Consider the following 12750-nt stretch of genomic DNA (forward strand, 5'->3'; position numbering starts at 1 on the left):
CAAGCAGCCAAAAGGAGAGGTCATGTGTAGGTGTTTGGCAGGCAGCCCAGGCTGAGGTCCTTGCCAACAGGCAGCATTAACCACCACACACATGAGAGAGCAAGCCTTCAAATGATTCCACTCCCAGCCCTTGGAGCCACCCCTACCCTTCCAGCTACCCCACCAAACAGCCCATGATGACAGAGACAAGCTGTCCCCACCAAGTGAGCCTTGCCCAAATTGCAGATTCTTGAGCAAAACAAACAATTGGCAAGTTTTCAACCACTAAGTTTGGAGTGGTTTGTTATGTAACAATAGCTAACTAACATGTACTCATGAGTACACTTTGGAAAATGTACAAAAGAGAAAGAAAAATTTAATTACCCTAATTTCACTGTTGTTAACATTTTGACACATATGTTACAATCAAGAACATGTTTTACCCTACCCACTTAAGATTCCAATTGGTTTATTTTTACCAGGATAAAGAGTTAAATCAGATATACTATTATTACTGTTCAGCTGTTTGCATCTAACATGAAAGAGAAAGGAAGAACTCCAGCATCCATTCTACTTCTCTTATCTTACTCTTTCACTTACCTGTCCTAAGTGAGGTGTCTGAGAATGGCTGGCTCACCAATGTTCCAATCTGTGGATGTGGGTCAAGATCTCTGGTTGCAAGAACAGCTGCACTGGCCCTCTTCCTGAAAGAAGTTGCTTAAGGCCCAAATCTGAAAATTTCAAGGAAAAAAAAATGCTAAGTATAGACATCTCCTTTTAATAGCTTATAATAACATCTCTACAACTAAATTGAGGGGCGGATAGAGTAGGTTAAGATTACATGGAAGTGAGTGAACAGGCTTCACTGAAAATGGATTTGGGTAATGTGAATTCAACTTTCAGCTCTACTTCTTACTAGCTATATGATTTTAGGTAAAGCACAAGTTCTCTGTGCCTAAGTCTCATCATGTGATGAAGGCTGAGCGGCCTTGATCAACATTTTGGACTGGGAGTCAGAAGACCTTGTTGTAAACTCGGTTACTATTCTGCCTTGCTATAAGAACTTTGATACTTCTCTGGGCTCAGAAACATCATCTCTAAAAGAGAGGGTTGCATTAGATAATGGTTTCTGAAATCTAATCCTTGAACAGGTGCCAGCCATGACAAAACATGGTGTAAAGTTACAACTGTGCTTATTATGAGATTGTCCTTCCTACTTTTTTTGTGTTAAAATGAGATGATGTGATAGACAGTAGTTGTTTTTTAAATACCCTAAGGAGTCTAAATCGAAAGCTTGTAGCCCTATGCAAACAATCTAAAATTCTTTTTAAAAATTCTAGTGCCTATATAATTTATATGAACTCTAAAATTCCTTCTACTTCTAACATTCTGCATTTTCATTCACTAATCAGAATATATATAGGAAAAGCTGGTATGGTCCCAAGGAAAAGTGAGTTAAAAGCTGGAAGACATTATTGTATGGACATCTACTTTCAGATAATAATGTTTAAAAAACAAAACCCCACTGAATAAGAAAAGCTGAATCTCATCTCCAGTAAATGCTCTCGTAAAACAATTTGTTATAATTTGCAAAATATATTATTAGCCAACAATGTGTTTCACTTCATTTCTTCATTGGCCTCATTCTAAAACAGACTGTAAAGCTTTTGATGTTTAAATTTCAATGTTAACAATTGTGTTAAAAGACAACTAAATACATACCAAAAAACCATAAAGAAATAACACAGGTGCAGCAAATGCTGTCCAAATATGCCAGAAATTGCACTGGGTATGTTACCAGTGAAAACACTTGACATGTATTTTATCGTGAGTCAATATAATTAAAGTAATATTGAGGTTCTGTCCATGATTACATTTCACATATTTCTGCCTCCATTACAGCACAATAAACTAAAAACCTCCCCCTGCTGTATTATAACTATTTTCAAGGAAACCAATATTTCAATGATTCTAAAACATGGAACCATAATAAATTATGAGTATTAGTAGTAATTTTTCAATATCCTTGGATCGACGCAGGCTAGGTACTATATTAAAGAGGAAATATGAATACAGAGTACTACTGAAATAGTACCAGAAAGAAAAAATCTCAATTTCTAAAAACATAATTAGAAACACTAGCATTATGAATTCAAAGTGCTAAATAAAAGGCTGCTGGCTGAAAAATCTGGCCTGTCAAATATTTCTCTATGGGTAAATGTTCAATATCCACAGGACGGTTTACACCACCTCCAAGATTAAGAGTTTTCTGCTAATACTTATGAACACAAATGAATTCTCAGACTGTTTATGCTGCAAGTAGCTACCACTAGAGGAACAGATCAGAAAAAGACAACTTATGCACAGTTAAGTTTTATTCAGACCTAGAAAACAAAGAAATTTGACATACTTTCCACAGAAAATATGCCTATGAAAAGAATATTATTTATTTTTTAAAAACAACATATATGTAATTTTTTAAACTGGAATCATTATGTTAGAATAAGTATAAAGAGAGGAGGAAATTTCAATCATATATTAAGTCCTCCTAGGTAACATTTAACTCTTTTAAATTGTTTATCTAACTATTTACTTTCATCATACCTGAAGGTTTTCATCTTTTTCCTAGTATACTAGTATACTTTCCAGTATACTTTCCATAAAAAACTAAGTCCCATGAAACCAGGCCCTTCATTGTATCCTCAAGACCAAAACAGTGTCAGGCAAATATTTGTAGAGGGAGCAAAATAGATATCAGATGATCCCTAAAGTCCCCAACTACTAAATCTTTGGCTCTTGCATTTGCTATGTAAGCAAAATTGTATCTAAAGAAAGAGAAACTAAAATGTGAGGTGATTCAAATTTACAAAATGAAAAATATGCTACTTTAAGTGACTTGATCAATATCACAAGGCAGATTCACTATTCAGTTCATAGGTTCAACAACACTTTTATCATATCATTATTAATATTATATTTTAGGTCAAATGACAATAAAACTTCCTCTCCATATATACTATCGTCCAAGTAGCTAGCAAACTCAACTACCCAGAAGAACTGTGCATTCTTAAGGCAGCCTAAAATATACGAAAAGCTGGAAAGAATATACACATAAAAGTTAAAAATTACATGGTATGATTAAACTCTCCAAAACCAGAAGAAATAAATGTTTTCAGTCCTTTATCTAACTCAAGTTGAAACAGAAGAAATGAACAGAAAGAAAAGAATAAAAGTATGGAAAAGACAAAAAATTAGGGACCAGATATAACAGGACTGACAAAAGAACAGAGACGAAAAGTCATCAAAGGTTTTAAAGAATATGATTTAGGGACTAGAAAAAGCAAAAGCTGCTACAAAGGCAAAGAGCAGAATACAAATTAAAGGAGCATCCACATCAACAACCTCTAATGATGACATATAATGCAAGAAAATTTTTAGAGCAAGTTAGTCCTAGAATATCTCATGGGGTTAGTTATCATTTCTCTCATCTACCATATCCTGCCCAACATCCTGAAGTAAAAAGGAACAAAGAAATGCACCCCCAACCCTTAGAGATCAATAAAAAGCAAATTAGGTTCAATATGTACTTTGTTTTCTATGGCAAGTATTGGTTCATCTTTAGGAGAAAAGATAAATTGTGGTCTAGTCATACAAGTAATACATATAACAGGGAAAAGGAACCACAGTTACATATTGCTATGAATTAAAATTTTAAAAGATAATGTTGATTAACCAAAGCAAATAATATATACATAATTCTATTTTTATAGTTAAAAAAAAAAACTAAAAAACATACTTTTGAAATGCATACAAATTTGTGGTCAACTTAAAAGAAAAGGAAGGGAGTGATAAATTAACAAAACCAAAACAAAATTCTGAATAGTTTTATCCCTGGTGGAGGGACAGGTGAATGGAAATCAAGGAGAAATGTATCAACAATGTCCAATTGCTTAAGCTGGGTGGTGGGTTAACAGGTATTGGTTTTATCATATGCTTCATTGGTTATATATACAGTACCACATTCTTGTCTATGTTTCAAATACTTTATAGAAGAAAGGGAAAACAAGAGGAAGGGAGATGGGAAGGAGAGAGAAGGAAAAGAAAGGGGAAAAGAGAAGGATTGACACTTATAATGTAGGTCAACATGGATCTTCTATCACTCCCTGGAAAGGTAACATAGATTTATGTTAAATATAAGTTCCAGCTTGAAATGCAACTAAAACAAAAGTTGATTCTTTTTAAGAGAATAAACCTAAAATGAAATGAAAGTAGGTCACCTACTACCTTCAATTTTAAAAATTAAGATAACGTTGAATGTAAAGAGAAAAATTTTTCAATAAAACCATATATTTGAATATATAAATGCTCAAGTATAACCATCCTAGAATTCACATTAACAAGGAAACAAGACACTTACATTGATACATAAAAATGCCAAATGTGACACCTACAAATGTAGACTCACACAGTAAGTTGTACTGGAAAATCAGACACCATGAGGGGCAATGCAATGGTAACATGATTTTCTGAAAGTTAACAACTCTTGCTAAATTTCTGAACAAAACAAAGTACAATTTGCCCTCACTTTACTCAGCAGTTGCATTTCTGGAAAATTCAGTATCTATTAAAAACATGCAAAAAATACTTTGTGTTTAAATGTGAAACAGAATTAGGTCAGATAAGTACAAACCGGTTTTTCAACTACAGGAAGATCTGCGGAAGAGTTCAAAAATCATGCAGAACTCTCTCATACCTTATGGTATGTATGGCATTCCTGCTCCTGCTCATTGAATGCCAATGCTGCAGCCACCCCACCCAAATTATTGTAGCAACCAGAAGTGCACCCTCAAAGGCCCAAATACCTAACAGGGGAGATACCACTGATCCTTGAGAACCAGTGGCTTCAAGAAAGGCTAGATCCTGGTGTAGCCTCCAGACAGCCCTTTTCATGATGCCGAAGCTGAATGCACTGATGAAATCTAACTAATTTCTAACTTTGGCAAAAGAGGAATTCCCATACAGAAAAGACATTTACTGTTAAGGAAAATATAAAGGCACATTAAAACCAAAGGATAATCACCCTAAATAAAATTGACACATCAAACCAGAGGTTGGGAGTCTTCTAACCCATGTGATGACAATCTTTGAGGACAATGTTGTTTTGCTAAAATACAATGAATGTCCCAATCTAAAAACACTATTAACACTCAAAAAGTATGTTACAGTTTACAAAGCACTGAAATTTTAATTTGTTAATTGCAAACTTTAATTACAAATTGTATAGAAATTCTAAAAGGTACATATCATTATTCTTGGTTTTAAATTATATTTTACTGATTATGCTATTACAGTTATTCCAGTTTTTTACCCTTTACCCCCTTCCATCTAGTACCCCCCACTCCCTCAGGCAATCCCCATACCACTGTTTATGTCCATGGGTCATGTGTGTAAGTTCGTGGCTACTCCATATCCTAGGCTGTACTTTACATCCCTATGGCTACTCTGTAACTACCTATCTGTACTTCTTAATCTCCTCACCTCTTGGCCCATTCCCCCACACCCCTCTCCCCTCCAGCAACCACCAAAACCCTCTCTATATCCATGATTCTGTCTCTGCTCTCCTTGTTTGCTTAGTCTGTTTTTTAGATTCAATTGGTGATAGATATGTATTTATTGCCATTTTACTGTCCATAGTTTTGATCTGCTACTTTTCTTAAGTAAATCTCTTTAATATTTCATATAATAATGGTTTGGGGATGATGAACTCCTTTAGTTTTTTCTTGTCTGGGAAGCTCTGTATAAGCCCTTTGATTCTAAATGATAGCTACGATGGGTAGAGCAGTCTTGGCTGTAGGTCCCTGCTTTTCATGACTTTAAATATTTCTTGCCAGTCCCTCCTAGCCTGCAAAGTTTCTTTTTAGATATCAGCTGACAGTCTTATGGAAATTCCCCCGTATGTAACTAACCACTTTTTTCATGCTGCATTTCGGATTCTCCCTTTATCTTTAAACTTCTGCATTTTAATTATGATGTGTCTTGGAGTTGGCCTCTTTCCATCCATCTGGTTTGGGACTCTCTGGGCTCCTGGACTTGCATGTCTATTTCCTTCACCAAATTAGGGAAGTTTTCTTTCATTATTTTTTCAAATAGATTTCCAATTTCTTGCTCTTTCTCTTCCCCTAGCGCCCCTATGATGCAAATGTTGGAATGCTCAAAGTCATACCAGAGGCTGTTTATACTATCCTCATTTTTTTGGTTTCTTTTTTCTTCTTATTGTTCTGATTAGTTGTTTTTTGCTTCCTTATGTTCCAAGTCATTGATTTGATTCTTGGCTTCATCTACTCTACTGTTGTTTCCCTGCAAATTGTTCTTTATTTCAATTAGTGTTTCCTACAATTCTTTTTTTTAAATTTTATTTTAATCATTGTTCAAGTACAGTTTTCTGCCTTTTACTCCCATTCCAGCCCACCCACCCATCCCTCCCCACTTCCCTCCCATTACCACCCACCTCCCCAGTTTTTGTCCACGTGTCCTTTAAATTTGTTCCTGTAAGCCCTTCCCATTCTCCCCTGAAATTCCCTCTTCTCTCCCCTCTGGTCACTGTCAGTCTGTCCCCTATTTCAGTGTCTTTGACTATATTTTGCTTGTTCCTTTGTTTTGTTGTTTAGGTTCCTATTAAAGGTGAGATCATATGGTATTTGTCTTTCACTGCCTGGCTTATTTCTCTTAGCATAATGCTTTCCAGCTCCATCCATGCTGTTGCAAAGGGTAGGAGCTCCTTCTTTCTTTCTGCTGCATAGAATTCCATTGTTTCCTACATTTCTGACTGGATCTTTTTTATGCTATTGAGGTCCTCATTAAGTTCCTTGAGCATCCTTACCAACAGTGTTTTGAACTCTGTATCTGATATATTGCTTATCTTCATCTTCTTTTTCTGGAATTTTTTCATTTGGGCCATGTTTGCCTCCTCATTTTGGCAGCCTCCCTGTGTTTGTTTCTATGTATCAGGTAGAACTTCTATGACTCCCTGTCTTGGTAGCATGGCCTAATGTAGCAGGTGTCCTATAGGGTCCAGTGGCACAACCTCCCCTATCACCCAAGCTGGGTATTTGAGGTGTACCCTCAATGTGGGCTGGGTACACCCTTTTCTTGTAGTTGAGCCTTGGTTGCTGTTGGCAGGTCAATAGGAGTGATTTACCCAGGCCAATCAGCTGCAAGGATTGGCTGTGACCACTGACTACCAACCTCCGCCTTCCATGGAAGATCAACTTGCAGGGGCAGGGTGTGATACTCTGACATGGTCTGTAGATATAAACTGGGTGTGCAGGCTCTGGGGGTTCCTGGGTGGTGCAGGCCAAGGTCAGCCCCAACCTGTGTTCTGCCCAGGACCACCTTGTATGAGCTGTAACGCAATCTGAAATAGCTGCTACATGTGCTGGGCTTGGAGATTCCCAGGTGAAGCCAAGTTATGAATCTAGGCTGGCTCCTGCTAGTACCAGACCTGGGGCCACTTAGCAACAGGTACAGGAGCCTGGGGGCTTACTGAGGCTGGCAGTAGCTTTTTTGATAGGATTTAGGAAGTTGTGAGGCATGAACCAAGAGCAGACATTCATATGGAAAAGTCACGGTTAACTGTTTGGATGGGCTCATAAGATGGGTGGGATGGAGTCTCAGGGGATTTCCAGGGAAGGCTACACAGTGTTAGCCAGGCTGATGGAGTTTAAGATACGGCACCTGCCTGCCAGCTGTGTGGCTCTATGGCAAGAGGGCTCAGAAAAGTGATAGTGGCCTCTACTTGCCTTTCTGTCTGGAAGAAAGCTGTCCCCCAGCTCCTGCGTTGATGCCAGACACTTCAGTTCCTCCCTGTATGCCACTAGTGCCTTTCAAGCTGCTACCCCAGTGCTAGAGCTCAGAGGGAGGGAGTCTGAGTAAGTCTGTTTGTGGGTCCTTTAACAGGAACTGCTTGGGACTCTAGAAATTCTAACACCGACTCAATCCCTGCTGGCTTTTGCAGCCAGAAGCTTTAGGAACCTATCTTCCTGGCACTGGAACCCTGGGCTGGGGGGCCTGGTGTGGGGCTGGGATTCCTCACTCCCAAGATATCCCTCCCAAATTTGTATCCACCACACATGGATGTAGGAGCAGTCCATTCCACGTCCCCACCCCTCCTATCAGTCTGGATGGATGTGGTTTCTTCAATTCCGTAGTTGTCAGACTTCCACTCAACTCAATCTGATGGTTCTGAGTGATGGCTCTTCTATATTTTAGTTGCAATTCTGATGTGGTTGCATGAGAAGGTGAGCAGTCTTTACCTAAGCTGCCATCTTCTCATTATTCTTTTCATATTACTTATAAGGAAAAACAATCTCAAAAAGGTCAAAGTCACGGAGTTAGTAAACTGACACAGAAAGGACGTCCAGCCCTCTGATTGGAAATCCTGTGTTCTTTCCATCAAACTACACTGCTTCACAAGAAATCTAATATGGCAAACAGATAAAAGGAAACTCATCAGTTAATACAGTGAAGTGTTAATGGCAAAAGGTCAATATAAAGTCCTTTGATCTATTTCAATATATGACAGACAGCTGTACTACATATATCAGTGATTTCTCAGTGAGACATTTTTAACTGTTAATACTTTTGTGTTTCATATTGAGAGAAAAAGAAAAAATATTTAAAAAAAATAAAAATTTAGTAGGTACACTGACATATAGTCTCTGATTACTTCCTCATACCAAAAACATTCTAAGTCAGAATCCTAATGAAACTTCTACTTAATCAAACATTCCATAATCCCAAAATAGATTCCGACAAGTAAAGAGTTAACAAAGCCTTTTTAAACACCTTTCAGTTTGGGAGTGCACTTTCCCTTTCCACCTAAGACGGAAGACTGTTATTCCTGATTGCACTGAAACACAAATATGTCTCACCAGAGCAGAGCAGGGCAAACCTGGGAGAGGGGCCTGGCCCCAGGGCCGCCTGGTGCCGGGGATGCCTCATAGCCCTGCTGTTTTCACTGCCTGCTGCATCGCAGTTGAGCTGTTCTGCATGAATAAAGTTTCCTTCCTCACTGCATCCCAAACTGGGGACTCCTGCTGGCACTGAACTGGTGCCAAGGACCATCCACCAGTTGACAGACCTTACTTACAGAAATAACTTAGGCTTAGAGCTAGCAAGAAACTTGCCCAAGGTCAAATGACAGGTATCGAGTCAGGACCTGAACTCCCATTTTTAAATCTCCAAATCTATGATATTAAATGCTATGGTTTCTAGCTCTTGAAAGCAGGCATAATGTTTTTACTTCTTGGCTTAGTCTATACAGACTGTTGTAACAAAACCACCAGTCTGAGTAGTTTAAGTAGTAAACCTTTACTTCTTGCAGTTCTAGAGGCTGAGAATCCCAAGACCAGGGTGCCTGCAAATTTGGTGCTGCCTTCCTAATTCATTAATGGTTGTCTTCCCTCCGTGTCCTTACATGGCAGAAGGGGGCAAGAGAGCTCTCTGGAGTTCTTTTCAAAGAGCACGAACCCCACTCATGAGGGCTCCACCTTCACAACCTAATTACCTCCCAAAGGCCCTACTTCCTAATATCATCAGTGAAAGTTAGGATTTCAAAACATGAACTTAGGGAGTGCACAAACATTTTTTAAAAAACCTTTCAGTTTGGGGAGACATACATAACCATTAAGAACTTCATAAAGTCTTCATTAACCAAGGTGCCTCTAACACGGTGACTAGTTTGCTCAGTCCTCTCAGAAACACTTATCTGAAATTCGTCTTAGAATGGCTACATGGTGCACTGGCATGCTGCATTCGCCCTCGTTTATGACTGGTAGATTAACTTTAAAACTCTAAATGATGCTGCACCATGTCTTTTACTCAATAATACACCTTCATGGTTCTGAACACCTATATATACACAATGGTTTATAATGTAAGACAAAAATAAAAGCAAAGGCATGCTCAGGGCTCGATGTAAGAGGAAAAAGGAAGTAATATGTCTTATTATTTCAGCTGAAGAAATAAGGAAGTTAGGATCATTTATCAGCAAGCGTAATATTCTTAGACAACATCTCTAAAGGGCAGAATAATATATTCAGCCTTCCCTAAAAAATAGTAGATGATAATCTACAAGACACTACTTCAAACCCAAAATACAAGAAGAAAGAATAATTTATCTGACATTTCTAGTTTAAAAGAAAAGGTTTTAATTTGTATTTCTGAATTCATGGGTAAAGTTGACCTCACTAAAGTGAAGGCTTTAGAAGTTACAATATGTAAGCATATTAGTTATAATCTAAATACACAAACTGAAAATCTGTCTTTTAATATTCTATCCCTCTTTTTTTCCCCCCATTTCCCAAAGAAGACCTTTACCTCAGTCAGGACTATGGCCGTCTGAGCCAAAGTCTCGGCCTCAAACCACACCTTGTTTCCTCCCTTATGCACACCGTTACATTCCTTTTCCCAACTTAAAATTCACTCCATCTGCAGACGCAGTGCGCTAAGTATTCTGATTGTTAGCTAATGGAAACTACATACATTAGAGCTTAAAAGACAGTCAATAACCTGAATATTTCTAAAACACTACTACAGATACAAACAACAAAGCATTTCAGCCCATTGTTATATTGAAAGAAAATTTTGCAATTCATCCTAAAAAAAACAATTCAAGGTTGCTAAGGGCATAGATTAAAACTAGATTTAAATGTCTCACCCAAAAGCCTCAAAACATGCCGCTCCCCAGACACATTCACAGAAATTTTGAATAGGGCCTGACAAACATTTTGGGATATATGTCTAAATACACAAACTGACAAGGAAGTACAACACTCCCTTGAAAATATAACAGCTGCTATATATATGTCTATGTGTATATGTATGTGTATATCAGTACATCCTAGACATTGTTCTAAGAATATAAATACAAGTGTGTATATAATATCATTTCATGAGCACAAAGAAACACTAAGAGGTAGGGGCTATAATTTCAATTTTCAATATGAGAAACCATGGCTTTGAAAGATTAAAAAGGCTTCTGGTCAAGATAGTGCAGTACATTCACACAAATAATAATTAATATATAAACATACCAAATATATAAGTAAACAATGCATAGCTGGCTCAAAAAATATATAAAAATATCTCTCAGTGATAGGGAACATAAATGCAAAATGGTAAGCAATAATGAAACCTGAGGTTTACTGGTCTCCTGGTCCGGGAGCAGGCAGTGGCAGTTGGAAGTCTGGCTTCCTAGGTGAACAGGGACTAAAACACTCCACCTAAGGCAGAGGACCTATCAGAGCTAGGCCAGAGCTAAGGCTGGGGTAGGAGAAAACTTGCCTACTCTGCCAGGGACTATGGTTTATGGGAAGTAACTCCCATGAGCCAGACACAGACACAGCTTCAAAACCAAGAAAGAAGCCACGCCAAGGCTACTCCTGTATGCAGTTATCTACAATATCTCCAATATTTCTAAGGGGCAATAACTCTAAGCCTGGCTCTGGAACGGGGGTCCAGAGGCAAGCATGGAACTATTACAGAAGCAGGTGAACACAGAGAGACAGGGAAAGGCAACTGAGTTTCAAGAATAGTGTGTATTCTTAATCTTATAAAATAACAATGCTGTTATATTCTGAATGGCATTCCCGTCTCCATTTCTTGAATGTATAGCTAAGGCTGTTTCAGGTGCTCCCTCATACCCTTCTGTATTTATAAGATAAATCCTCATTACCCAAGGAAACCAAAAAGAACCCAACACTTTTAAATCTTTTCTACCTTCCCAACAAACCAACAATCATAATAATTTTAAAGATTTTTTAAATGCAGTAAAGTTACAAAACCCTATTTCTAACTGATTAGTTGCCCCTGACAACTCCAACACTAAATGTCTAGTTTCCCAGTTAAAGCAAAGTATCTTTATAACTAAGCTTATTGACTATGTCTAGGCAAACTTTAAGTGATGTAGGATCTCTCAAATTTAGCCTTCCTATTATCAGCCAGACACAGGACTTTCCTACCACTAGGAAGGGAGTGGTTTCCAGCGGATGACACAATCGAAAGTTTCTGAAAAGGAATTAAAAATAGTCTCTAGAAAGAATAATTCAGAATTAAAAGTGTGTTTCAGTAAAACAAGCATAAGTTAATAATCTATTACTTAAATTCTAGGCCTACCTTTACCACTAACTAGCCATGTGACTATAGCTAACCTCACCCAAGCCTCAGGTTCTGTACAAAATAAGGATACTTTATAAAGTCTCCTGGGCTCTACTAATTCCAACATTATAACATTCTTTTAAACATGATAGAAATGTTTGCTAAATGTAGACAAATTCAGCAATTACATGTTTCCTAGAGCTTCAAAGAACTTTGTAAATGTTAATGATACTTATCCATCATTCTCTCCCAGAGGGAATAAAAACCACATAAGCAGAATCTAAAAACAAACAAAACATTTTCATAACATAAGTTTTCCAAAGCACTTTTTAATATGGTTACATATATATGCTACAACTTTGATTGAGATGTAATTTATATATACTAAAATTCACTATTTTTCAGTTATACTTTTGAGTTTGAAAAACACATAGTCATATAACTACAACAACCAAGATAGAGAACAGACAACAGAACCCCGCCAAAACGTCCTCACACCTTTTGTAGTCAAACCTTCTCCATACTCCATGTCAACTACTAATCAGCTTTCTCTCCCTTTAGTTTTGATTCTTCTAAGATACCATAAAAATGGAATCACACAGTACATGTAGCCTA

General features: G+C 37.6%; 1 protein-coding gene across 5 annotated transcripts in view; it reads right to left on the reverse strand.

Moving 5' to 3' along the window:
* Positions 1-12750, reverse strand: part of NUMB (NUMB endocytic adaptor protein) — a 135355-nt gene that overhangs the window by 91188 nt on the left and 31417 nt on the right. For all 5 annotated transcript variants that reach the window (XM_028505724.2, XM_028505723.2, XM_028505719.2 and 2 more), the window contains exon 2: positions 580-710. The gene's annotated coding sequence lies outside the window, so the exon portion shown is untranslated. The remainder of the gene's footprint in view (positions 1-579; positions 711-12750) is intronic.

The sequence above is a fragment of the Phyllostomus discolor genome, chromosome 1, assembly GCF_004126475.2.
Source record: "Phyllostomus discolor isolate MPI-MPIP mPhyDis1 chromosome 1, mPhyDis1.pri.v3, whole genome shotgun sequence".
Classification (NCBI taxonomy): Eukaryota; Metazoa; Chordata; class Mammalia; order Chiroptera; family Phyllostomidae; genus Phyllostomus; species Phyllostomus discolor.